The sequence below is a fragment of the Anolis sagrei genome, chromosome 5 (assembly GCF_037176765.1).
Source record: "Anolis sagrei isolate rAnoSag1 chromosome 5, rAnoSag1.mat, whole genome shotgun sequence".
Classification (NCBI taxonomy): Eukaryota; Metazoa; Chordata; class Lepidosauria; order Squamata; family Dactyloidae; genus Anolis; species Anolis sagrei.
In genome coordinates, this window is record NC_090025.1 from 60,494,321 (window position 1) to 60,521,959 (window position 27,639).

The 27,639-nt window shown below is 40.8% G+C and overlaps 1 protein-coding gene across 2 annotated transcripts in view; it reads left to right on the forward strand.

Annotated features, from left to right (window-relative positions):
• The window catches only part of GALNT7 (polypeptide N-acetylgalactosaminyltransferase 7), a 97,922-nt gene that overhangs the window by 27,287 nt on the left and 42,996 nt on the right, over positions 1–27,639 (forward strand). The gene's annotated exons all lie outside the window — the stretch shown is intronic.

Below are 27,639 nucleotides of genomic sequence, written 5' to 3' on the forward strand. Positions count from 1 at the left end.
GTGTATTTTGAAATGAAACAGAATATATGTGAAAAGGAAGACTTTGTTAGCCTTGTCTCCTTCCATCTCTATTTCTTTCTACCTTTGCATATGGAGGATGATAGTCTAAAGAAGAGAGTTTTTACTATCTGTGGACTCCTGTCAACATGATTTGGAACCCTTATGTTTGTTCTTTAACTTGTTTAAGAATAGCAAATTCTTAGCCACTCGTTTCTCTGTTAGAATGCATAAATCTGAGGTACAATAAAGTGAAGTCTTTTTCAGGAGAAAATACTGTGTGTTCCCCCTGCAGATCTACAGACCATGACTGACCGTAACTAAGAGTAGAGTTCTCAGTGTATTCTAGCCTCCCACTTTAGCTTTTCATGGGCCACATAAAATAGAGTAATGAAGACCATATCTATTTTAGTTTCCAGTACTGCTCTTAGTGTGGTATTGAATCATTCTTTTGCCTCTAGTCCTACTGAGCCATCAAGTATGGAGTTTCAGAACATTTTTTTTAGTTAAGTGGAAGGTAAGTAGCAGTGTGATGTAATATTTCTTACTTTTCCCCCATAAACACGAATGGTGATCCACAGATAGATATCTAAGATAACGTAAATGCTATAAGTAAAAGCCAGAACAAAACAGATTTTTCGGAGTAATTAATCCTCATGATAGGGGTCCCCTGGTGGCACAGCAGATTAAACCACTGAGCTGCTGAACTTGCTGATCGAAAGGTCGGTGGTTTGAATCTGGGGTGAATTATCGCTGTTAGCCCCAGCTTCTGCCAACGTAACAGTTTTAAAACATGGAAATGTGAGTAGATCAATACATACTATTTCTGCGGGAAGGTAATGGTGTACCATGCAAGCCACATGACCTTAGAGGCGTTTATGGATAATGCCAGCTCTTTGGCTTAGAAATGGAGATGAGCACCACCACCACCTCCCCCCAGAGTCGGGCGCGACTGGACTTAATGTCAAGGGGATACCTTTACCTTTACCTTAATCCTCATGCTAACTTCTTTTCTCGTTGTTTAGCATCAAATTGCTTGCTAGAATGCCAACTGCTTTTGTCCCTGGAGATGTTGGAGAAGATGACGTATGCCATACATTCTATCCAAACATGGCATATGTTTGGATATAATACGCTTTACATAGGGTGTACTTTGCATTGTCCTCATATATGGTACCACTTCATATATGAGTCAGATTGTTAATTGGAGCTGGTTACAGGGAGCATTCAACTCCTTTGATACAACAGCCTCACTGACTACCATTCTGTTTTTGGGCACAATTCGAAGCGTTGGCTATGACCTTTAAAATCCTATACAGTATTCCCCTGCTACTTTGTGGTTCACTTATTGTAGACTTGCTGTTTCGCAGGTAAGCCAGGTGCAGGGTCTTACCCTGGGGCTTGTAACCAGGCACCGCACCTCTGTTGCTCCCCGCTCCTTCCTCGGAGGCCCTGTGAACACCATTGATGCCACTGCCAGGCTGGGCTGAGGCCTCATGGTTAAGATATATTTTAGTTTAGTGTGTCCTTCTGTGGGACGGAAAATGTTTAGCAAGGAGCATGTAAGATAAGAATGCAGGCAGGCTACATGGTAAAGAATTCTATCATTTGTTTTGTGTTTATTTTGGAATTGTTTGGAATTGGTCCCAAGACCTTGCCAAACCATCCTTAATAAAGCTGTGTGGTTCAGAGTCTCACTCTGGTCAGTTTGTGATAGGAAATTGCCTAGCAACTGTATTGGGATGGAAACCAGAAGTCTGCCTATCAGCCTCGCCCAACTTGGTTAAGAGTAATGAACTGTAAGAGCTCTTGTCCTAAACATCTGCAAAAACCAAAGTAACCTTGCCTGTACATTGCTATGAAACATAACATACATAACTTCATTTTAAATCAGTGTAATTATTAAAACGTAAAGGTAAAGGTTTCCCTAGTCTAGTCGAGACCAACTCTGGGGGGTGGTGCTCTTCTCCATTTCTAAGCCAAAGAGCTGGTGTTGTCCATAGACGCCTTCTAGGTCATATGGCCAGCATGTCTGCATGGAGTACCATTACCTTCCCACTGAAGTGGTACCTATTGATCTACTCACATTTGCATGTTTTTGAACTGCTGGGTTGGCAGAAGCTGGGGCTAACCATGAGAGTTCATCTCGTCCGCGAATTAGAACCAAGTTCTGCAGCTTAGCAGTTTAATTCGCTGTGCCACTTCAGCCCCTTACTTAGTGAACATAAAAAAGAGAACAAATGGGTTGGAGAGGGTCTTGTAGACCATGTGACACAATATAAATAGAATCAATGAGTTGGAGTGGGTCTTGTAGACCACCTAACACAATGGCTTGTTTAGTGCAGGAAACCAAAGCAGGAATATCCACATCAGATAGCTGACTGATCTCGGCTTAAAGATCTATTAACCCCCATACTAATAAAATGAATGTTTAAAATATCATTGTTTGAGAGACTACTATAAATACATTCCTGAAATACAATTTGGGCACTTGGCATTATTCATAAAGAGCTATTCTCTGTTGTTATCTTACGCCCTACTGTTCTTTTCCATCCCCTTTTCAAGGTTATTTGTAGAAATCAGGCTTGTACTGTGACTGGAACTGTAAACAATGCCTAGTATGTATGCATATTCTTTATATTACATCACATTTCAGGTGTTTGGTGCTATTGCTAACTCACCTTCCTTTTCAGCTATCGAGAAAGGGACGTTGGCAGTTGCCTGTGATATTTAAAATGAGTGGCTTATGCCTAAGGTGTCAGTATTCCACTCTGCTGTAAAATCCACATGAATTAATTCGTTGAAGGATAAGCCTTTTTGGACGTGTTCAACTTGGAAATTTGGCACAACTTGCTTCAGTCTTATGATGACAAATGGATTGTTATGGGTGGCATTCCTTAAAGATGTGTTCTATTGAAACATCACATGGAACAAAATACTACTGGCAGAAAAGCTTAAGATGCAGATTCTAGCGGCTGTCTTGGGAATGGGGCTGGAAAAATACAGCAAAGATAATGTCAGGACTGTCTTTTGGATGGATGAAAGACAAAATCATAGGCTGTGCAGGGAAGGAGACAGGCAGGCAATGGATGATTTGAGTAATAAATCTTTTCCTTCCAGGCAGATATGAAATAGTGGCAATAATATGTTTGTCATTGGGCTTAACTAGATATATCAAGGCTTTGAAATCCGCAAAATCATGATGGAGTAAGTTTTCAGAAAGCAGTAGGAGCTGGCCCCATTTTGGTTAGTGAGACACAACAGAGGTAATATCAGATTATGCTTCTTTTCCAAAGAGCCATGTACACTAGAGTATTTGCACACAGAACCCCTAAAGTATTAATATCTGTATCCCCCTGAAGAATCATATTGTTAGCACATGTGTACATGTGTCTGAGTACACAAACACTATTGACAAATGATTTTTTAATAGCGGCAACAAAAACCATTGACTCGTTACAGATACTATAACTACCAATGTGTTGGCATAAAGGCCTCTGTTCTTCAGCATAAGCGTGTTTTATTAAGTGATATGTTTCACAGGAGAGGGAATTGTTCATCCTCTGACAATCATGTCCATCTGTTACAAAACCAAAAAACTTCCCCCCTTCGCTGGCCTTTTTCAAACTGTCAGGAGCATTATCCTTTGTTCAATTCGCCACTGAAAACCTGTTCTATCCTGCTAAATTGAGTTCATTGGGCATTTCTCAGCTATTGTTGTGTCCAATTGCAGGAAACTACATGAGAAAATTCCAGCAAATACCCACCAGACTGATGAATTGTAATTTATCAGGTCTTCAGTGTTTTTCCTCTGAGAGTGAATGTATAGATTCAGTGAAATATTAAAATATTTCTGTCTTGAGTCCCAGTTCAGATCACTATAGGGATTAAAATGAAGTTAATGTGGCTAACTTCCCAAAAATAAAAATAAATTAGAGTGATTTAATTTTTTTTTCATAGGAATTGAAATCTGAGAAAGAAATGGATAGTAGTTTGGGCTTTCTAGTATGAAAAGGATGCCTTATTTATGTTTTATAGTACGAGGGTTATCCGGAAAGTAAGGTTACAAGGCATGTAGCTCTTGCGGGGAATTTTCGCAGGAGAAGTTGGTATCGCTGCCTTGTAGCGGGAAGCCAGCAGAAACAAACGAGCAGTGTCAGTCATCAGTAGCTCATCGACTAGCATGGTGATGAAGGTTAGAGATGAGCATCCTCATTCCGTTTCCCCCAAGTGCGAAGTTTGCACTGTAATACGCCACCTAAATGCTAAGGATATGAACCCCACTGCGATTCATTATGAAATCGTTTCAGTTTGTGGAGAGAATATACCGTATTTTCCGGTGTAGAAGACGACAGGGGGTATAAGACGACCCCCAACTTTTCCATCTAAAATTGAGTGTTTAGGATATACTCGCCGTATAAGACCACTCCTTTTTTTTGTAGTAGCTTGAGAGAGCTTTCTTCTCTCAGGACTTGAGGGTCATCTTCTGCCAGAGGCTCATGGCGAAGGAAAGCCAGCATAGGCTGGCGGCGGGGACAGCCCAGCGGTCTCCATGGCAATGCAGCTTGCCGCTCCTCCTCCCCACACCCTCCTTCCTTTCCTCCTCCTCCTCCTCCTCCTCCTCCTCCTGCTGCTCCTGCTGCTGCTGCAACAACTGAAGAGGAGGAGAGCTTTCTTCGCTCCAGGCTTGAGGGTTGTCTTCTGCTGGAGACTCATAGCGAGGCAGAGCCAGAACTAGGCTGGCGGAGATGGGGACAGCCTAGCAGTCTTGCCACTCCTCCTCCCCACGTCCTCCCTCCCTCCGCCCTCCTCCTCCTCCTCAGGCCGAGCCACACGGGACGCAGAGAGTGGGAGAGAGAGGCAGCTGTCCTCCCGCAGCAGAAGGCACCTAAAGCAGCTGCTGCGCCTCTCCGGCACCACTTGGCTCCCTTTGTCGGGCTTCAGTCTCCCTGAGGGGCTCCTCCACTCCATTCTCACCTCAGAGGAGGAGGAGGAAGTGGTGGCGGCGTGAGGGAGCCACTGGGCGACAAAGAGGAGAAGGAGGAGAAGTCACCAGGAAGACTTGAGGCTTTTGCTTGGCACCCTTGCCAAAGTAAGTACCCAACCTTTAAGCAACATTTACTCATCCCTTCCAAAATATTTAATATAATAAATTTTATACCCGGCATATTATATGGCCCCCGACTTCTGAGAGGATTTTCCAGTGTTAAAAAGTTGTCTTATATGCCAGAAAATACGGTAATATCAAAAAAAGGTGATAAAATGGGTATGGAATATATTGTGAGACCATGAAGAAAATTCACAGAGCCAACCAAAACAAACATTGTGGAATGTTGATGGCGGGAGTCTGTCTCCTTCATGACAATGCGTGTCTGCACATTGCTCTTGCAACACAAGCATTGTTGACTTCATTTGGTTGGGATGTTTTAATCCACCCTTCTCACAGGCCCTATCTCGTACCCAGTGATTATTATCTGTTCACTAAATTGGAGGAACACCTTGGTGGAAAACACTTTTCCAACAACCACAAGGTGAAAATCGAAGTGACAAACTGGCTGAAAAAGGCGGAGGGAAACTTCTATGGCACAAGCATCAAAAACCAATCCCACGGATGACAAAATGTATTGAACTGAATGGTGATTATATGGAAAAATAATGTAATACCTATGCTGCAATCCATGTAAGTTTTATTAAAATATATTCATTCTTTGTATTTTTTTTTAAAAAAACTTCGTATTAATTAAAATGTACCTTCCCCATATGAGTGGATTCCCTTGTCAGCTTGGGTTGTGGATCTTTCCAATTTTATTTTTTATAAGAAAAGGAAAAGAAACTGTGTGGTTATTCAGAGGGATAGTTTTTTTAATGGATCAATATTCTTAGTCTGTGTCCTTGTTTACAAGAAGAAAACGTATCTCAAAGGGGAAGGAGGGTGGCAACTAAGAAATCATTTAACAGCCCTTCTGCTAGGACAAAAAGTTATTGGTGGATATGACAAATGGGTATCATTACCATTTTTTCCTCCCTGTTTTCCTCTCAAACTTTCCGCACTCCAAGATGAAGTAGTTGAGTAGCGAGTATGTTTTTAAGGCTCTTTAGGATTGTCCCTTTTACAACAGTTTTACAAGAAACTACAGCTGCAGTTCACAGAAGATAGAGGAGACATCAAAGGCAGAAAAGGATGTGTGAAGAACAGTATGAGCAGAAAAGCAAAAGATAAGAGGAAGGAGAATGTTGTGATCTTAAGCACAGTCGCCTCTTTCCAAGCAAGCCCTTTTCCACATTGTCAGGGTTTACTTCTAAGTAAACACATCTAAGTTGCGGTGAAGCTTTCCTCTTTCCCTATAAATGTAGATAGCAGCCTCCTCTCTATTGCCAATACAGACAGTCCTCAAGTTACAAAGAAGATACGTTTTGTATGTTTGTTCTAAAGTTGAATGTGTATGTAAGTTGGAATAGGTACATTTGTAAGTGTACCTCCAGGCATATGTATATCTATATATATCTGAATAGCATAGGGAAAAGGTAACACCTCTGTGATGTTTGTTTTGATGACTGTGCCCCTGTTCAGAAGATTTCACCTCACTTTCTGTGATAACCGGATTTTGAAAAATGTGGCTTGGTGTGGAGACAAAGACTGGTACTACAGCTTTACTTGAGAGACATTTTCCCATGATAACTCTTTCAGGAGTGAATTTCCCTTCTGAGAGGTAGATTTTTCTCATTTCCCATTGTGTCACCCCCTTTCTTAACTGTGAGTTGTTTGTAACTTAGATGTTTGTAACTCCGAGACTGTTGGTAGCTGAGCAGGGCAGAGAAAGCTATTTGTTGGAGGTGCCACATATTTTTGATGGTGCCATTAGTGCCACAGGTTTTGGGGTTCAGAAATCCCCCTCCCACCTTTTGCCCATTAGGTGTGTCAGCTGGTGGCTTCCCTGCCAACAATCAGTATATCTACTTAGACTTTTAGTCTGAACATCTTCAATGTTTGGATTATTTATTTATTTATTTATTTCCCTTTTCTTCTCACCCTGAGGGACTAAGAGCGGCATTACAGATTGGCCATTTCAGTGCCACGTTGTCGTAGCTCAGCCAGCTGAGGATGATGATGAGGGGTTTGGGGGTGCAGGGCCCGATGCTTCAGGAGATGCTCAGACAGAGGGGATGTTAGAACAGGATGGTGATTCCCCGGTTGGGAGAACGGAGTGGGATTTGTGTCATTCTCTGTGTGAAAACCTGTTTTACAAGCTGACAGCCAGAGAAGGGAGGAAGGGAGGTTAATTAGAGAAACAAGGCTGCTACTGCGGAGGAAAGATTCCATGCCAGGCTATGGGAAAGTGAGACCAAGAGAGAGACTACTCAAGGCTGAAGGAATGCTTTCATGCATTGCTATCTTTAATTAGAAAAAAAATAGCTTCCGGTTCTCAGATCAAGCAATGTAGCAAATTGAGCAAGAAGTTCCTGCCTTGGTTCTCGCTTCAAGCCATGTCCTGGTCAAGTTTTGCTTTAAGTCTTTGGGATTTTACCATGAACTCAATATCATGCATTGTTCTTTGATTCTTGGATTACTCAAGTTGATGTTTTATTCCTTGCCTTTTGGATTAATCAAGCTCATGATTATACCCTGCTCTTGGGATTTATGTTCATGCTTTAACTTTTGCATTGGAGATTTATTTCTGACTTTTGGGACTTCTTTTACCTTACCTATTTGGAATTTTTACTTTTTTACTGTGTGTGCTTTTTAAATAAACTGTTTACTCCTACATTTGGCTTCCTGGTGAGTTCTTGAGCAAGGTGAACCCTAGCTGAGGTGCAACACACATTACAATATAAAATACAATGCACTGAAACATCAAACAAATAAACATACAAATACATATTCTGTTAAAACCTGTTAGAACAGTGGTTCTCAACCTGGGGTCCCCAGATGTTTTTGGTGTTCAACTCCCAGAAATCCTAACAGACAGTAAACTGGCTGGGATTTCTGGGAGTTGTAGGCCAAAAACATCTGGGGGGCCCAGGTTGAGAACCACTGTGTTAGAACCATATAGCTAAACCCGTGATCATCCTTTATGTTGCTGCATATCAGTTTGTGTTGCACTATTCCTGAATGACTGAACCCAGATCCAGGGCTTAACTTTTTTTTCTTCTAAAGACAAGGAGAGAGGGGACCAATCTAATACCATTAGGGAGGAAGTTCCATAGCTGAGAGGCCACCACAAAGAAGACCCTATCTCTTGTCCCCACCACCCATGCTTGGATGAACAGCTGGAACAAATTCATTACCCAGCTCACATTGAAGCCACTGCTTTGAGGAGGAAAGAGGCAAGATTATCTGGCAAGGATGCCAAATTTAGGCTTTGGTAGGGCAGTGCCCTTTTTGTACATATCGGGGATAAAACACACCGGGAAAAAATGGTTTAGGCAGAAATCTTGAATACATTCACAAGAGAGCCAGCCTCATTGAACACAGCAAGACTTACTTTGAGTAAATGTCCATAGGATTGTGTTGTTAGGCACCCCTGAAAGATCAATAGGTATATTCTATTAGAGAACTCATTACTTGCAAGCAATGTGAGAGTTTACAGCTGGCTTGCCAGCAAAGAGGTCTCCCAGGGTTTGTGTAAAAACACATACACAGCTTGTAAACAACAAAGGAAAATTTGAACATTTAACCACCACGCTTACCACAAGAAACAGAAATGTGCAGGTTTTATAAACAGAAACTGTAACTTAATTGGTGACAGTGATGTTTCAGACAAAAGGAGAATAGAAGAAATGTATGCATTTCTTTAAAAGACAAAAACCCCTACTGCTGTTTTGTCCATACATTTTTATTAAAGTGAACATGAGGAAGAACTTCCTGACTGTGAGAGCCGTTCAGCAGTGGAACTCTCTGCCCCGGAGTGTGGTGGAGGCTCCTTCTTTGGAAGCTTTTAAGCAGAGGCTGGATGGCCATTTGTCAGGGGTGATTTGAATGCAATATTCCTGCTTCTTGGCAGGGGGTTGGACTGGATGGCCCATGAGGTCTCTTCCAACTCTTTGATTCTACGATTCTATGATTAATGCAGTTTTGTGAAGGAGTTGTGATCAGCTTTTTCAAAAATTTCTATCCTTAGCAATATGTCAAACAAACAAAAAAAACCTCCAATTTCCATATCTGATTATGATAAGTAGACCTTAAAAGCAATGACATCTGAAAATGCACCATATCAAATTAGGCATCACCTCCCCTATTCTTTATTCATGAAGTAAATAAGGGGTCCTCAAACTTTTTAAACAGAGGGCCAGGTCACAGTCCCTCAAACTGTTGGAGGGCCGGATTATAATTTGAAAAAAAACACGAATGAATTCTTATACACTTCACATATCTTATTTGTAATGCAAAAAAACCCCACTTAAAACAATACAATAATTAAAATGAAGAACAATTTTGACAAATATAAACTTATTAGTATTTCAATGGGAAGTGTGGATCTGCTTTTGTCTGTTGTTGTTGTGGTTGTTGTCTGCTTCCAAGTCATTTCAGACTTAGGTTGACCCTGAGCGAGGGCTGGGTAAATGACCTTGGATGGCCGTATCTGGCCCCCAGGCCTTAGTTTGAGGACCCCTGATGTAAATAGTGCATTCTGCTTAAAGCACGATTTGCCTATCCAGTCCACACTAACTTCCCTGTTTCTTGTCCAATGGCACGGCATTATCAAGTAGAGCAAAGCTATACTTGGAGAGGCATACCTCATCAGTTCAGGAACTTAGAGGTGAAAATTTACAGCTTGGCAACTGTTCAATACGCCGTGTTTTTATTTCAGGATGTTATACTGCAGCTATTTCACATTTGCTAATGCTTAATGATTTATTACTGCTATAATAATTTCCATGCCCTCCAGTTTTCCATTGGATAGGCATGAACTCTTTGGCAGCTGAGAGAAATACATACACTCCCCTGACAACTTCTTCCAAATCTCCATTGATTCTGATGGTTCATGAATCCGTACAGTGATGGGATTGGGTTGCTGTGAGTTTCCGGGCTGTATGGCCATAATCCAGAAGCATTCCCTCCTGACGTTTTGCCCACATCTATGGCAAGCATCTTCAGAGGTTTTAAGGTCTGTTGGAAACTAGAGTAGTGAGGTTTATATATCTGTGGAATGTCCAGGGTGGGAGAAAGAGCTCTTGTTTGTTTGAAGCAAGTGTGCATGTTGCAGTTGGCCTCTTTGATTAGCATTTAATAGCCTTGCAGCTTCAAAGCCTGCCTGGTTCCTGCCTGGTGGGAGCCTTCGTTGGGAGGTGTTAGCTAGCCCTGAATGATCCTTGTCTGGAATTCCCCTAGTTTTTGAGTGTTGCTTTTTATTTACTGTCCTGATTTTAGAGGTTTTTTTAATACTGGTTGCCAGATTTTGTTCATTTTCATGGTTCCTTTCTGTTGAAATTGTCCACATGCTTGTGGATTTCAATGGCTTCTCTGTGTAGTCTGACATGGTGGTTGTTAGAGTGGTCCATTTCTGTGTTCTCAAATAATATGCTGTGTCCAGGTTGGTTCATCAGGTGCTCTGCTATGGCTGACTTCTCTGGTTGAAGTAGTCTGCAGTGGCTTTCATGTTCCTTGATTCGTATTTGGGCAATGCTGCATTTGGTGGGCCCTATGTAGACCTGTCCACAGCTACATGGTATACGGTAGACTCCTGCAGAGCTGAGAGGCCCCTTCTTGTCCTTTGCTGAACATAGCATTTGTTGGATTCCCCCAGGCTGCAACCAGAAATTTCTTTCCACTTGTCTTGGGTGACCTTGAAAAAAGCTGTCTTGATGGTTGCTGAAAGTATTTAATCTTTCAGCATCTTCATGTCCCTTAGGTATCTTGCTGGACTAATAAGTTGATGAGTTCAGACTTGTTTGATGGTATGGTTTGTTTGACTGCTGGTTTTAATAGATTGGTTCAGTAGTCTTCAACACTGTAGAAGCATCTTTCCATTTCTTGTCTTTTTAAAGGATTTTTAGGTTTTGCCAAGAGTTTCCAAAGTTTTCCGTTTTTATTTGCAACTAGTCAAGGCAAGGTTTCCCAGAAGGTGAGCCAAAGCATCTGACATACCCAGCTGTCACATTTGAGCAACAAGGATCAATTCACCCAAAGAGGATTTAGTCAGCTTAACTTCACCAAAACTAGGTGTTGTTTTTCTGTGGTTCTTTTCAGACATCTTGTCATAGAAGTTCTTTTAAACACATCATGGAAACCAAATATGCAGTTTTTTCGTTTCAAGTGCTCTAAAAGGAATCTGGCTCACATCTCTCTGTGCTGTTAAAGCCTCTGAAAAATCAAATCTGACTGGTCACCCCTTTTATAATAATATATTCTTTATAACAGATATGTAAATTATGTTTCCCTTTTTTGAATCTAGAAAGCTTTCTTTCCTTCATACATTGCCTTATAAAACTCTTCATCCTATCATTATATTTTTGTTTCAGTTTGATAAAAGACTTTCCTTTTGGACACAGAGGTATACAGGCAGAGGTTTTTCTTTCTTGTTTACCCAATCTATACACAAACATTTCTCTGTTATTTTTCTTTTTATTCTGTCCAACAAGTACAAAACAATTTACTGTAATTTGTGGGTTCTGAAGGAATTCATCACAAATACAAGGAAGAATTTAGAGCTCAGCTGATGGATATGGGTCATCCTGTTAGGACTCTTAAAAATATACACCATTCCAATATATTTTTCTGGTGATTGGAGGAGTCTTATCATTCAGCTGCCATCATGAAAACATAAATATTGGTACCTTGTCCAGGACATCCTAGATCAGTGTTTCTCAACCTGGGAGGTTGGGCCCCTGGGGGGGGGGGTCGTAAGGGGTGTCAGAAGGGTCGCCAAAGACCATCAGAAAACACAGTATTTTCTGTGGGTCATGGGTGCACTGTTTGCGAAGTTTGGCCCAATTTTATTATTGGTGGGGTTCAGAATGCTCTTTGATTGTAGGGGAACTATAAATCCCAGCAACTACAACCCTCAGATGTCAAGGTCTATTTTACCCAACCTTCAGCAGTGTTCAGATTTTGGCATATTGAGTATTCGTGCCAAGTTTGGTCCAGATCTATCACTGTTTTGAGTCCACAGTGATCTCTGGATGTAGGTGAACTACAACTCCAAAGCTCAGCATCAGTGTCCACCAAATCCTTCCAGTATTTTCTGTTGGTCATGGGAATTCTGTGTACCAAGTTTGGTTCAATTCCATTGTTGGTGGGGTTCAGAATGCTCTTTGACTGTAGGTGAACTATAAATCCCAACAACTCCCAAATGACAAAATCAATCCCCCCCAACCCCACCAGTACTCAAATTTGGGTGTATCGGGTATTTGTGCCAAATTTGGTCCAGTGAATGAAAATGCATCCTGCATATCAGATAATCACATAACAGTATCAAAATTCCAGTGATGAAATAGCAACAAAAATAATTGTATGGTTGGGGTTCACCACAACATGAGGAACTGTATTAAGAGGTCGTGGCAATAAGAAGATTGAGAAACACTGTCCTAGATTTTTAGGGTCCACTGTATATTAATCTGCAGTGATATAGAGATTATCTGATTTTGCTGTTGCACCCAAGCTGCTTTTAATGTCTTTAGCGTTAACATGTCCTGACTTTCTATCAGCTTGGGGGATACTAGATTGCCTTTCTGTTTGAGCAAGGAATCTCACATATTCAATGTCCATGCTATTGCTTTCAAGAAACGATAACTATTTATTAATTAGTCTTGGTCCTATCTCCACCCAGGCACTATCTTGATTTCCCCACAACCAAGTCCATACTCAAAATTTGAAGGTAACTGGTTGTTTTTGAAGTTGTTGATCATGGATTATTCCGGAGACGAAGAACAGATGAAAGTTTCCCTTGCTCACTTTCTCTGGGGCTCCCAATGCCCAAGGTGATCAGGCCAGAGGTAGAGAGAGCAAGCCCCTCCTATAAAGGCCTGGCACCTCGCTGAAGGCTCTGGAAACTCTACAGACTGTCACTTACCAGAGGTAGACCAGTATAGCTGGATGTGTTCCCAGATTAGCTAGTGGGCTATTGGCTTGAAATGGCTTGCCCAAGCCCTGATCTCGCTGGGACCAACTACAGACACGTCTTGCTTCCAAGATTCCCTGGTGGCAATAACCCTAAACTAAAGATGGCCCTCTTTCCCCTGGCAAAAGGGCAAGCAAACCTATCCAACACAGGAAAGGTTTTCTTAACCCCTACCCTCGTAAAACTAACAGAAAAGTGACTATTCTCAAACTGTGGGTGAGGCAACCTAACAAAGGGAACTGGGATTTATACAGTTCCATCACACTGATTCATTCTGACATTAATTCATTCACACTTAGATATCTGCAGACTCAGGGACAGGACAGATGTCTTCAAGTCTGCACCACGTATCCTCTTTCTTACAGACCAACTTTCTTATATTAAAAGATTATTTCAGTTGCACCAACAGAATAGGTAATTTGCATTATTATTGGTCTGTGTGGCTTGCTACTTCAGCACACTAGAGAATGAATTCACTTTAAATCCGGTTGCTATATCCTGCAGAATTATGGGGTTTGTAGTTTAGGGCGGAGGCTTTAATAGCCACACTAAACTACAAACCCCAGAATTCTGCAGGAGGCAGAAACCGGAATTAAAGTGGATTCATTTTCTAGTGTGATGAGGTCATGTAGGTAAAACTTACAGATCTATCTGAATATATATACTTTATTTTCTGGCATATAAGACTACTTTTTAACCCAGGAAAATCTTATCAAAAGTTGGGGGTCATCTTATATGCCGGGGGTCGTCTTATAGGGCAGATACTGAAACTTCGGAGCCAGACTGGAGAATATGGGGTCGCCGCATATTGTGGGGGGAGCTCAAAAACGGCTGTGGCCGCATCCCTGCTATATGAAAGCAGCAAGGGCAGTACAGTAGGAGGAAATCCACTCACTAGGATTCATGGAAAGAAGTGACTTAATGTGGTCCAATGACAAGGTGAGGGGCAGGCATGTAGCCGGGGGGGGGGGGGGGGGGGGCTTGAGCGGCTTCAGCCCCCCCCCCCAAATTCTCATGGTGGTTCGCGAAAAGGCCTTACTGGTACATTATTTAAACTGTTATGTTTATTCATATCATGATCTGATCACCATACTCAATATATCCCATATGCATGGGGGTATTGGGGTAACGATACAAAAGGTTTGCTAGGGTAGACCCTCTTTCACTGAGACTCAGCCCCCCCCCCCACCCGAAACAAACTCAGCCCCCCCGAATTGAAATCCTGGCTACGGGCCTGGTGAGGGGGTGCCTAACCAGGAAGGTGTAAGTGAAGAGTGGAGCAAGCTGCAGGTGTCCGGGAAACCCAGGATATGGAAAAAAAGAGATAGAGCAGCACTATGCCCAGAAAAAGCATGCCTCTTTCACCCATCTGGCCTGCCCTTGTATCCTATTACCATACCTCCTTCTCTGCCTCTCAGTTCTCGCTCCTGAGGACTGCAGTGAAGCGGCGCAGGCGCGCATGTGCAAGATCTGAGAGGCAGAGAAGAAGGTAAGGTAATAGAAAAATTACCATATTGAAATCAAATCTGATTTTTTAATTTTTTTATTTGGTGTGTGTTGAAAGAGTATTCTTATATGGGGAGTATATCCCAAACTCTGTATTTTAACTAAAGAAGTTGGGGGTCATCTTATACGCCGGAAAATATGGTAACTCACTGTTCAAAAATAAGAAAACATATTGTGGATGCTCCTTTAGTCCAACACTATAATGATTAGTTCACGTGGACCTAATGACCTTGTATTTTTAGTGATTGATAGACTCTATTCTTATCAGTACACTTGGGTTTATTATAACACCTCAAGTCAATAAGGAAACTGTATAGAGCAAGGGTCCTCAAACTAAGGCCCAAGGGCCGGATGCAGCCCTCCAAGGTCATTTACCCGGCCCTCACTCAGGGTCAACCTAAGTCTGAAATGACTTGAAAGCACACAACAACAACAACAACAACAATCTTATCCCATCAGCCAAAAGTAGGCCCATACTTCCCATTGAAATACTAATAAGTTTATATTTGTTAAAATTGTTCTTCATTTTAATTATTGTATTGTTTAAGTGTTATTTGCACTGCAAATAAGATAAAATTCATTCATTCATTCTTTTTTTTTTCCAAATTATAATCCAGCCCTCCAACCGTTTGAGGGACTGTGACCTGGCCCTCTGTTTAAAAAGTTTGAGGACCCCTGGTATAGATCCTCAAGCTAAATATTTTGGCTCCCAAAGGATTACATATGTCTTTGGATCAGACCTGTTTTCTGTAAGGTCTCACACCTGAAAATAGTTTTAAGATCTGTCTGAGCTTTACTGTTAGAGTCCTTCTAATGTGTGAATTTACCTCTGAGAGCTTGTCACCAGCATGTATGTGTGTGTGTGATTGACTATATGGTATTTCCCGATTGATTTTTAAGGTTACGAGCCTTTTGAGATTCTATCCATTTGTAAGTATTTGTGCTCTCCTTTTTATTGTGTTTTTTACTGAATTGCATTTAATACTCAGGTTTATTTGGGGTTTTTTATCCACAATATCTGAGTTAGTCTGTAGCATTTCTGTCTGAGCCCTCTTGTTCATTCTGGCTTGAGGTAGCCTCAAAGTGTTTGTCGTGTCATTTGCAGGTGACTGCCATTATGCCCTGTACAACACCAACAACAACAACCAACAACAACAACAACATTTTGTAACTGTCCATAGACCCAACAGTAAAACCAATAGTCATTATAAATTCTCCCATCTCAGGCAGTCCCCAAGTTACAAACAAGATAGATTCTGTAGGTTTGTTCTTAAGTTGAATTTATAAGTAAGTCGGATCAGGTACATTTTTTATGTCTAACTCCAGTCAGGATGTGTGTGCGTGTATGTATGAGTGTGTGTGACACATATATACACACAGAGAAGGGTTAACTGCCCCCGGTGGCGCAGTGGGTTAAACCCCTGTGCCGGCAGGACGGGTCGCAGGTTCCAATCCGGGGAGAGGCGGATGAGCTCCCTCTATCAGCTCCAGCTCTTCATGCGGGGACATGAGAGAAGCCTCCCACAAGGATGATAAAAACATCAAATCATCCAGGCGTCCCCTGGGCAACGTCCTTGCAGACGGCCAATTCTCTCACACCAGAAGCGATTTGCTCCTGACACGACAAAAAAAAGAACCCACAAAAAAACAACTCCTGTAAATGTTTCCTTTCCTGTCTGTGCCCTTGTTCAGAAGCTTTCGCCTCACTTTCTGTCCCTGTGATCATTGGATTTTGAAAAAGTTGGCTTGTTGTGAAACAAGGGTTGGTGAGAAAGCTTCAGTGGAGACACCTTTTCCCATGAAAAATCTTTCAGGGGTGATTTTCCCTTTCTAGGGATAGATTTCTCTCACTCCCTGTTGTCTCTCCCCATTTGTAACTATGAGTTGTTTGTAAGTCAAATGTTTGTAACTTGGGGACTGCCTGTATTTGCAAGCATTTTTGTTTGTCATGTTATTTTTCTACTTCTTATTTTTCTGCTTGTTTGCTTCTGTTACTGCATTTGGATACTCACAAGAAAGAAATCTTCAAAATAGTATCAGCACTGAAGATTTTCCAAAACAGCATCATATCTAAAAAGTCCTGTTCATTCCACCTACATTCTGCTAATTCTACAACTGGTTGTTCCAGCCTTGAGCATAGTACTGTTTGTTCCTGTTAGTTTAACAGGAACACTTTGAATATATTTTGGCATTGTCTGCATGCTTCGTGTTTATATCAGCATATAATTTAATATTTATTCAGTGTTTTATATGGCATCGGCTTTTGTGTAGTTAGATTTTGCAATTACACAGTTTACTTCATACATTTGTTGTAGTCCTGTGCCTTTTGTTGACTGGGTGCTCAGTGAACAGCCTGTAATGGTATGGAAATAGCAAGCATACTTTAGTCTGTCATAAGCAGGGAAAGGAAAATGTATTAAGGCAAATATCCAGGATTATCTTGTATCACTGTGATATCTTAATGTTGAAACTGTTTTTTTGACGTCCATCTGATTTCTGATCAGTCTTCATGGTCAGAAGCAACATGAGATGCTTTAAAAATATTTTATTAAATATATTATATACAAGGGCTCTTCCGATGGCGCAGTGGGTTACTGAGCTGCTGAACTTGCTGACTGAAAGGTTGGCAGTTCAAATTTGGGGAGTGGGGTGAGCTTCTGCTGTTAGCCCCAGCTTATGCCAACCTAGCAGTTCGAAAATATGCAAATGTAAGTAGATCAATAGGTACCATTTCTGTTGGAAGGTATAACGAAGATCAACAGATATCTGGGCAGGGGGGAACAAAGAATCCCACCGCTGCCTCCAATATAATATATTAACCGTTGACCATAGGATAAGTAAATCAATGACCGATGTTATTTGGTAGTATTAGCCGCCGCCACCTCAGCTTGATTGGTCTGAGGAACCAAAGGTGTGAATGTGTTTTAGATAAGGAGTGTTTGCCCGTGGTTCTTCTATTGCTTCTTCACTGGCTGACTGGACTTTAAAAGAGCTAGACAAACTGAAGCTGACACCAGTTAAAAGTGAACTAGAAAAGGTTTATTGAGCTTTAAACAAACATCTACTCATAGAATGAGTGGTACAGAAGCGTGATTCCGATGCAGAGACTTCGTTGGATTAAACAGTTAGTTCTATTGACCAAAAAGCTTTTAAACCTGTGAGTTTCCTTAAACACACTGTTCTATCCTTAGAAACAGTAACTCTTAGAGAACAGACTCCTGTCTGTCTCACACACAGGGCAATAAGATATCTTAAACTTCTCCTAAGTTTAATAAGACAAAGCTCTCTTTTACTGGTCCTCTCAACACAGTAAAACCCTAGCCTTTGCCTCAACCTTATTCCCTAATCTTAAGGCTCACTTTTAAAACTCTTCTTTCCTGTCAGAACCGTATTTTAGCTTCCTCTCCTAAAATCCTATCCTTCTGTGTCTGATGTCAAGACACTTCTCTCTCTCTGTCAAAAGCTGACAGCCTTTTTCCCTCTCTCCACCGACTCCTCCCCTAATTGCTCTGACCCAATCAGGAGTCGGCTTGACTCCTCCTCCTGCCTCTGCCTGCCTTTCAAGATGAAAGCTACTGATATTCAGGCTTTGGCCTGGTCGCCTAAAAGGTAGATTTCACTACAGAAGGTAATGGCGCTCCATGCAGTCATGCTAGCCACATGACCTTGGAGGTGTCTATGGACAACGCTGGCTCTTCACGCTTAGAAATGGAAATGAGCACCGCCCCCCAGAGTCTAGACTCAATGTCAGGGAAAATGGAAAACCAGGGAAAACCTTTCCATTTACCTTTATATTATATGCATAAACATATAACTTATAAGAAACATCTAACAAAACCACAAAGCACAGGAAGATGTAAATTAGAAAAAAGAAATACATAGTGCTAACACAAACCTCACCTGTACCACATTACAAAAAAACCCACTTCTAAGCAAATCCCAATCTATACTAACCCTTAACCCACCTCCACTTCTTTCTATATATATCTGTATCTATTGCCCACCTTAAAAAGTTGACTTCCCATTTGTCAGCAAAACAGCATATAATTTTGCCCTTTAATTATTCCTTTCATACCTTGAATTGCTATTTTAAACCCATTCTTAATTTCTACACATTCTAATTTAAACAAGGAAAGAAGCACTTTCCTTAAAATCTCATCTCTTTCTTAAATTTAATCAAAAGTCAATTATTCTTCAGAAACCTGCTGACATCACCTCCGCTACACTTGGTATGAAATAGAATGTAAAGTGGATTCAATTCTTCTGCAAACTCTTCATTAGAGGTTTCTTTCAAATGCTGAGTTAACTTGTCCATTTTCACAATGTCTACTAACTTGTTAATCCATTTATCCTCAGAAAAGATCATCAATATTTTCCAGTATTGCACTAAAGTCCCTTGTTGCTAGCACCATGGGATTCTAACTCTGAAGTATAAGTTACTGAGAATGCCTCTCGCTTACCAACCTTGTAATTTGGTAGTATAAGAGTTTGGCGTGAAAATGGTTGGCTCACATCCCGTTCTGGATTTACGATGTCGTAAGCTAGGCTAAAGACCTTATAAACTTTGCTGATCAAATTCGTGATCGTGGCACTACTGCCATGAATATAAATGTTCCCTAAAACCCACCATAAAAGCCAAGGCAACTGCATCAACCAAAGCTGTTTTGTGGTGTAGAAAAGTGAGTAGTTGCACACAGGAGTCGTGCTGTTGCTTGTTGCCGTTGTCTCTGACAAAAATGGCACCATCGTTGACTTTGTGTGATGTCCCTTTATCACTGTGTCCTCTATTTAATCTGTCCCAGAACATAGTAATGTAATATATATATATATATATATATATATATATATACACACACACACACACACACACACATACACGCATTGAAAGATGATGCAGTAGCACAACTAATGGATGGTTATCTACAGCAATTGCTGAATTTTATTGTTTTTACCAGGGGGTACTGTGAATTTATGATGTTGTGTTGATTGTTTGTCTACTCGTGTGTATTGTTTTGCACTTGTATTTTTGCATGTCACACCTTGAGTGTTTTGTGAGCCACCACAAGTCCTTCTGGGAGATAGTGGCAGGATATGAATAAAGGATTATTATTATTTGAAACACAACAAGATGAGTCCACAGCAAGCAAGATCACTCTGCTGGCTGTTGTATTGGATCACACGTCTGACACTTCCCAAGTGTCTAGGACTGTGTGATGTATCGGCAAATAATGTGTGCAGATCCCAGTAAGGTGGCCTTCTGCAGCTGGTAGATGGTAATTTTGTTACCACCGATTGTGTTTAAGTACAGGCCAAGGTCTTTAGATACTGCACCCAGTGTGCCAGTCACCACTGGGACCACCTTTACTAGCTTGTGCCAGAGTCTTTGCAGTTCAATCTTTAAATCCTCGTATCATGTCAGCTTTTCCAGTTGTTTTTCTTCAATCCTGCTGTCACCTGGGACTGCGACATCAATGATCCATACTTTGTTTTTTAACACGATCATGAGGTCAGGAGTATTGTGCTCCAAAACTCTTTGTCTGTCTGAATTCGCAAGTCCCAGAGGAGTTCGATGTGTTCATTTTCTGTAACTTTTTCAGGCTTGTGATCCCACCAGTTCTTCGTCGTAGGCAGATGGCATTTGTGGCACTGGTTCCAATGAATAATCTGGGCAACAGTGTTATGCTTCTCTTTGTAGTCTGTCTACGCGATCTTCTTGCAGCAGCTGAGGATGTGATATATTGTTTCATCTGCTTCCTTGCAGAGTGTACACTTGGGATCTGTCGTCGACTTTTCAATTCTGACTTTGATGCCATTTGTTCTAATGACTTGTTCTTTGGCTGCCAGAATCAGGCCCTCCATCTCCTTTTTCAAAGATGATGATGATCATCATGATGATGATTATGGTTCTTGTCACTTCCATATCTGCAGGATTAGTTCCTGTACTTTCATTTATTTACATTTGACAAGAGATGGCTTTTTCTCCATCCACTAGCACAACTGTGGTATTCCTGGGCTGGAAGTCCTTCTTTTCAATTGGTTTGCTATTATCCATGAAGTCCTGAAATTTATCTCCTACAGATACAGTGATGATACTATGGTGGATACAATCATATAAGGTGTGGATATTTTTAAATGTGTCTGTAGCATACCAAAATTAATTTCTTAATGTATTGTATAAGCATAAATTGCAAAATAGCTAATGACAGCTGTAATCTTACCATTGTATACATTAAACCATATAAAATGAGGAGAAAATGCCTTTTTCCATGATATATGACTTGTGTCTCAGAAAGGGTAATGTAAATTAGCTTTTTTATGCAGTTTTAAAATTTAACATTTTATTCAAAAGACTGATATCAGAAAAGTTAGAAGATAGCTTTAGCAGTCTTGACATGTCAAACCTTAAGCCATGAGTCAGAGTTGGGCTATGAAGTGAAATACAGTTTCCAAAAAAAACCCCTCATAATTAAGTTTTAAAATCTTACATGTTAGTGACTTGTAAACCTTTACCTCTTGGCCTGCCAACTTGGCTTGTGCAATCCAGGTAAACTTTGATCTCTTTCAGTGTCCCAGATTTTGGTGAGGATCCTGATCTGTTTTTCAGGAGGAGGTTTTGATCCAGGAAGCTGAAAGATTAATTTTCTGTGCATCCCATTATGGGGAGGGGGTGCTTCCCAGGCTTCCCTTCCCATCATTTTAAGCATTGTGTGTCCTTATAACCTTCATTAAGAAATGGAATAAAACAGAGTTAAGATACCACCCTTTCTGCAATCCTCTCCCCTCTGTTTGTAGAGGAGACTGGGTTTAATGCTTTGTTAAAGCTGTTTCTACTCTAGAGGAGATAGGAGTGCGTGCTGCACTCTCTCCCTGCAGCATTCAGCTTTCCAAGGCATTTTTAGAAGGCTTCCCCACTTCCCATGGAAGGAAGAGTGATTGACGTGGAACTATCCTACCCTTGGCTTCCTTTAAAAAGCAGTCTTTTTTCCTTTGATTTGCAGGCCCTGGAGTAATGTCTCCCCCCCCCCCCCCCACTCTTCAATTTCCTTTCTGCTTTGGGCTTAATTCTTAGTAGGTAAAGCTGTTTCTACTCTAGAGGAGACAGAAACATATGCTGTGCTCTCTACCTGCAGCATACAGCTATTTTAAGGAGGCTTCCCTACTTTCCAGGGAAGGAAGAGTGATGGACCTGAAGTTATCCTACCCTGGGTTTCCTTTAAAAAGCCTTCTCTTTTCTCTTGATTTGCAGGCCCTGGAGTGGTGCCTTTTTCCCTCTCACGCTTTTCCTTCTAGTGGCTGTCTTCCTCCCGCAATCCACTTGTAACCGAAAGCAGCCAGTTTTCGATAGCCACTGTTCTGTTGCGGCTGAAAAAAAAAATGGAGGTGGAGTCCTTGCCGTTACAGCCATCTGAACAAGCCGGACCAGCCAGACTAAGGGAACTGGCCTACTGGCAACTAGCCTGCACTGTATTTGTTTAATAGCCTCCTTGGTTTCTGATATAACTCCAGTGTAACATATAATCTGCCAATCGTATAAACAACATATCAGTAAAATCATATTTATAATCTGAATCAAATCTTCCCATGCTTGTGCATATGTATCTAGTTTGGACCACACCAAAAGAAGAAGGCTTTGGTAAATTTGTGTGGTTTTTTTTTTGGTTTTTTTTTTTGTCATGTCAGGAGCAACTTGAGAAACTGCAGGTCACTTCTGGTGTGAGAAAATTGGCCGTCTGCAAGGACGTTGCCCAGGGGATGCCTGGATGTTTTTGATGTTTTACTATCTTTGTGGGAGGCTTTTCTCATGTCCTCGCATGAGGAGCTGGAGCTGATAGAGGGAGCTCCTCCGTGCTCTCCCCAGATTCGAACCTGCGACCTCTCGGTCTTCAGTCCTGCCGGCACAGGGTTTAACCCACTGCGCCACCGGCGGCTCCTGGTAAATTCGGTAATCTGTTAGACACTGTAATGTGTATTGCAGGGACCCATTTGTAAACAAATAATGCTTAAGGCAACCTGAAAATAATTTCTTCTGCACAGCGATGTTTCCTATCACGTTATGTGTCTCATATACACAAAACTTGGTGTATCTTTTAGATACATGTGTAGTTCTTTTGTTATATCATTCTGTATTGGATTGTGGAGATTTTGCTTACTTTAATTACAAGGTGCATGCTCTACTCTGTTTCTCTGTGAAACAACAGCTACTCTTATGATGAAACTAAACCACTGAGATTTATAATCATTTTTCGTTTTCCCCAGTTTGCCTCTCAACACTCACAGAGTTCTGAGAAGCACTTTGCTTAGCCAAGATAAGAGTCAAATGTGCTACATGATGACAATTTTTCTTTCAATAATATGCAGGAGTTCAGAGCTTTTATGTTCGGGTTTCTCACTTGAGCAGTCATGGCAATCATCATATGCCTACAAATCCAAGCAGTCAAGTGTGATTTATGATTTATTGTTCTTGCTGACAAGCATATGAATGTTAATGTAAAATTATCCCAGTAAATATTTTTGCTCAACATGATACTGGATTATATGACTAACACTGAAAGGTTTAACTCATATAGTTTTTTTGTATAAAAAAACTTGCAGATCAAAAATACAAAAGCCTTTTTATGATCAGTGTCGTGTATAGATTGTCTTTCTATTTCTAAACTATTCCATCTCTGATCTATTCATCAGTGAATATGATTTTCACTGAAATCTTGAGAACAACAGTCAAGTAGTGTATGTGAGGAAAAATACTAATCATGTCATCTTTTATGTGAGCTTGTCTACACCGCTTGATTTTGTCATTTTGCATTTAATACTTAGTTTATTATTCCTATTTGAACCTCCTCCCTTCCCCTCTCCCACAGCCGTGATAGGCGCTGCTCAAGTTTGCTCATGCTGCAAAAGAAGCTCACTCACTGCAACTTACGAAAAGTAACAAACTTCTTACGAAAACTCTGTACATGTCTGTTTTAATTCATTTGTGTTGGATGGGGATGCTGCTCTGGCTTCATAAAGCAGGTCGTAAGTACGGATTTTCCGAAACACTTGCAACTTACAACCTGTGTCCAAATTTTTGCACAGCCCAAATATTTGGCTGGAGTTACACTTAAAAATGTACCTGTTCCGACTTACATAAAATTCAACTGAAGAACAAACCTACATAACCTATCTTGATCGTAACTTGGCCACTGCCTGTATTAGTGTTTGAGCCATCATCTCGTCTAATTTGTGGTGAGGAAGCTATAACTCTCCAAATTATATTGGACTTCTGTCAGCCCTAGCCCTTAAATTTGCAGGATGACTCAAGTAATTATATACCTGTCTCAAATCCTTGTTCAACCCAACTATCTCATGTACCTTAAGCACTCTCTCTCTCTCTCTCTCTCTCTCTCTCTCTCTATATATATATATATATATATATACACACACACACACACACATGCACACGCACGCACACAAACACACTTTGTGTATATATGTATAAATAGCCAATTAGCATGCCTGCAATACATCCATCCCATATCAGCTGTATGTTTTTTGTGCTTGGTTTTGTTTCGTTGGTTGAGGATGACTCAAGTAATTATATACTTGTCTCAAATCCTTGTTTGACCCAACTATCTCATATACCTAAAGCATTGTCAAAATTATATAAGCGCCATTTAGCATGTCTACAATACATCCATACCATATCAGCTGTATGTTTCTTGTGTTTGGTTTTGTTTGTTTGTTTGGTTTAGTGTCTTCTTACACTTCACTTCACTTAGGCGATCCCTCGTTGGCCGAGTAGGATAGTCTTCCAGAATCAGTATTCTGGTGGGTCCGTAGGTGACTGTGGAGCCCTATTCTTGATCTGCATCTTCTCCCGCAGTGAAGGCATTGGTTTCCAGGTGGAAGGCAGTCTCGGTCGGGGTTGGCTTGACGCTCCTTCCTCTTGGCACGTTTCTCTCTTTCACCCTCCATTCGTGCCTCTTCAAATTCTGCAGCACTGCTGGTCACAGCTGACCTCCAGCTGGAGCACTCGAGGGCCAGGGCTTTCCAGTTCTCCGTGTCTATACCAGAGTTTTTAAGGTTGGCTTTGAGGTTAAGGTCTACCCTCTTCTTACATAGCCAGTTTTTACCGGGCAGCATAGCTTCAGAACTGAGCGTCAATAGTGTTCACAAATATGTGGTATCGAGGGGGAAAGGCTGGCTTATGTGCATGTTGAGTATTTTCATCTATTTGCAGATGAGAATTTGTAGAGATCATTCTGGCAATTCAGATTAATAGCTCTGGGACCGTTTCTCTTCTGGAATTGTGATTCCATATTCTCAAGTGACTTTGCTCTAAGTTTTTGTAAACAGCAGAGACATCTCCCTTACTGGTGCTGAGTTAGCCTCCCTTGTACCATAACTGCAGTTTCATTTCATCAGCTGTTCATCAGGTTGTGCCTTGTGTGTTGTTTTTCATTTTCGGGGGTTGTTCTGGCTTGTTTAGAAGTGTGATATTTCTTTAGCCTTGCAACAAAAAGGAAATTAGATTTTCCATTGTTGTCTACAGAGGTTCAGAATCATTACTTAGATGTTTGTTTCATTACAGAACCATCAGCTTATGTTTTAAAGTAGTGCAGAGTTTTTTCTTGGATGTAATTAGGAGCTCCAGGATGTTGAACATAATGAGCATAATGTTTTCAAACTATATTGTAAAAAATTAAACTGACAATTAATGTTAAACTTTAACCTCATCTTTTTTAAAGGAAGCTGCCTTGGAACACGTGTAAGGACAAAGTGAGGGCATAAATTAAATAATTTATTTTCTTTGGATACTGTATAGATGGTCTTGTTTTAGTCGTATGAAATGTGAAACTTTGAGGGAAAAGGATAAATTATATTAATAATTTTTAGTGGATTCTACAATTTGCATCTTATAAGAACTAATTTCTGGAATGTATACTTTAAGTGATTTATTTTAGGACTTCTTAAGCTACCTGATTTAGTGGACTGTAGGTCACCATATTTGTGTCCATTGGTCACAGTTGTCATGGGTTTTTTTTCTTTCCTTGCTATAAACCAGTGGTTCCCAACCTGTGGTCCGTGGATCAGCAGTGGTCTGCAAGAACGAAAATACGGTCCATGACCTCACAATTGCTACACTGTTGCCTTGAAACCTCATGGCAACGGGAGCAACTAGTAAACACAACAAATGTCCCACTTATACAGAATATAGAAAATAATAAAATTCAGCATATACTTGTATAAACTTGTTATACTGTTCAATTTCACAGTAATCACAAACAATACTGTGTGAGTTTTTGTACAGTCATTCTGAAATTATATCAGTGCTGTGTCTTCTTATGTTGAGTTGCATATGAATCAGCCGCCCATGACCAGTTTTGGGCCTACTCCAGGCCTTCCTCTGGCGGACTAAAATTATTATATACATGAAAATTTGCTGCAGATATATATATATTGAACATCATATACTGGAATACCTTTAAAGATACTTGCTAAGTTTTAAACTTAGCACTTATTATATACATCAACAATTGCTGAAAATAGCCATTAAACATCATATGTTACAACACATTTAAAGGTACTTACAAAGTTATAAACTTGACACTTGTTCTCCTTAGAGATACAAGCTTTTTACTTAGTGGGAGAGCAACTAGTCACGCAAAACCCTCATATAGTGCCTAGGCAACGGGATGTCGGGAGTGGAGAGACTGACTACCCATGAAAGATTACTACTACCACATTAGCTCTAGATCATTACATTTGATTTTCTGTGGGAGAGCAGATGGTGACTACTGGGTGGCATATGTTCTGTATAAAAACTAGAGCTGATGTGGTCTATCCAATGCCATTTTCTGAATCAGCACCTCAAATAACCAAACTGAATCTAAAGCTGACCAGAAGCTGATTCGTAACCCTTTTGGTACTAATGTTGGAGAGTGGTCCCTGGTCAAAAAAAGGTTGGAAACCACTGCTATAAGCCAACAACTAATGGTTCATGGACTGGGATTCGTCAACAGACTACCTTTTTGAGTAACACTGCTGTATGCTAACTTTGGTGGAAAGTCATTCGTATTATATGTGTCCTCTTCATCACCACATAACAGAGTTATTTTAATCACATGACCTTTGTCCAAACAATATACTTAGTTTCATTATGACGGAAGAGACAACAAGGTGGCAATCCAAAGAAGTGAGAAAGGAAAACAGTAGAGTCCTTTATAGACGTTTCCATGTACTAATTGGTTAAATGTGAACTCCTGATACTTTTGTCTGCAAAGGGCATCCAACACTGCAAAATTTAACAAGATACCCCACAGACAAGTGCTGTCTTTGTTGTTGCATTCTCATAATGCAGTGGTTCTCAACCTGTGGGTCCTCAGATGTTTTGGCCTTCAACTCGCAGAAATCTTAACAGCTGGTAAACAGGCTGGGATTTCTGGGAGTTTTAGGACCCACAGGTTGAGAATCACTGTCATCATCATCATCATCATCATCATCTTTATTTAATACCCCGCCACCATCTCCCCAATGGGGACTTGGGGCAGCTTACATGAGGCCAAGCCCAACAGCATATTACAATAAAGTAAAACCAAAACACAATAACAACACAGTAAAATACATACAGCATATGACTACAAAGACAATAAAGCAAAGTCATATACAGTAAAATACAATAACATAACAATGAGCGGGCCGCATGTGCAAGATAAAAACTTACTAAAATACTAAAATCAGGATGAAATAGGGATGTAGCAGATTGTTTGTGTGGGAGAAACTTGTAAAGGGACAGGGTCATAAATATAGACCTTCATACAGGTGGGGAATTTACTCTGGGGACAAAAACCGTTGAGGGGGAGCAACTGTGTATGATAATATGGCTACTCTCCAAAAGCGCATCGGAAAAACTAGGTTTTGAGATCCCTCTTGAAAATTTCTAAGGTGGATGCCTTCCTAATCTCACCGGGCAACAAGTTCCAATGGTATGCCCTTCTCTTAGAAGTGCATATGTGTGTTTGTGTATGTATGTTTGTATGTGTTGGAATGGGAAACTGAAGCTGGGTCTCCAACTCTGCAGATAATTTTCTTCTATTGT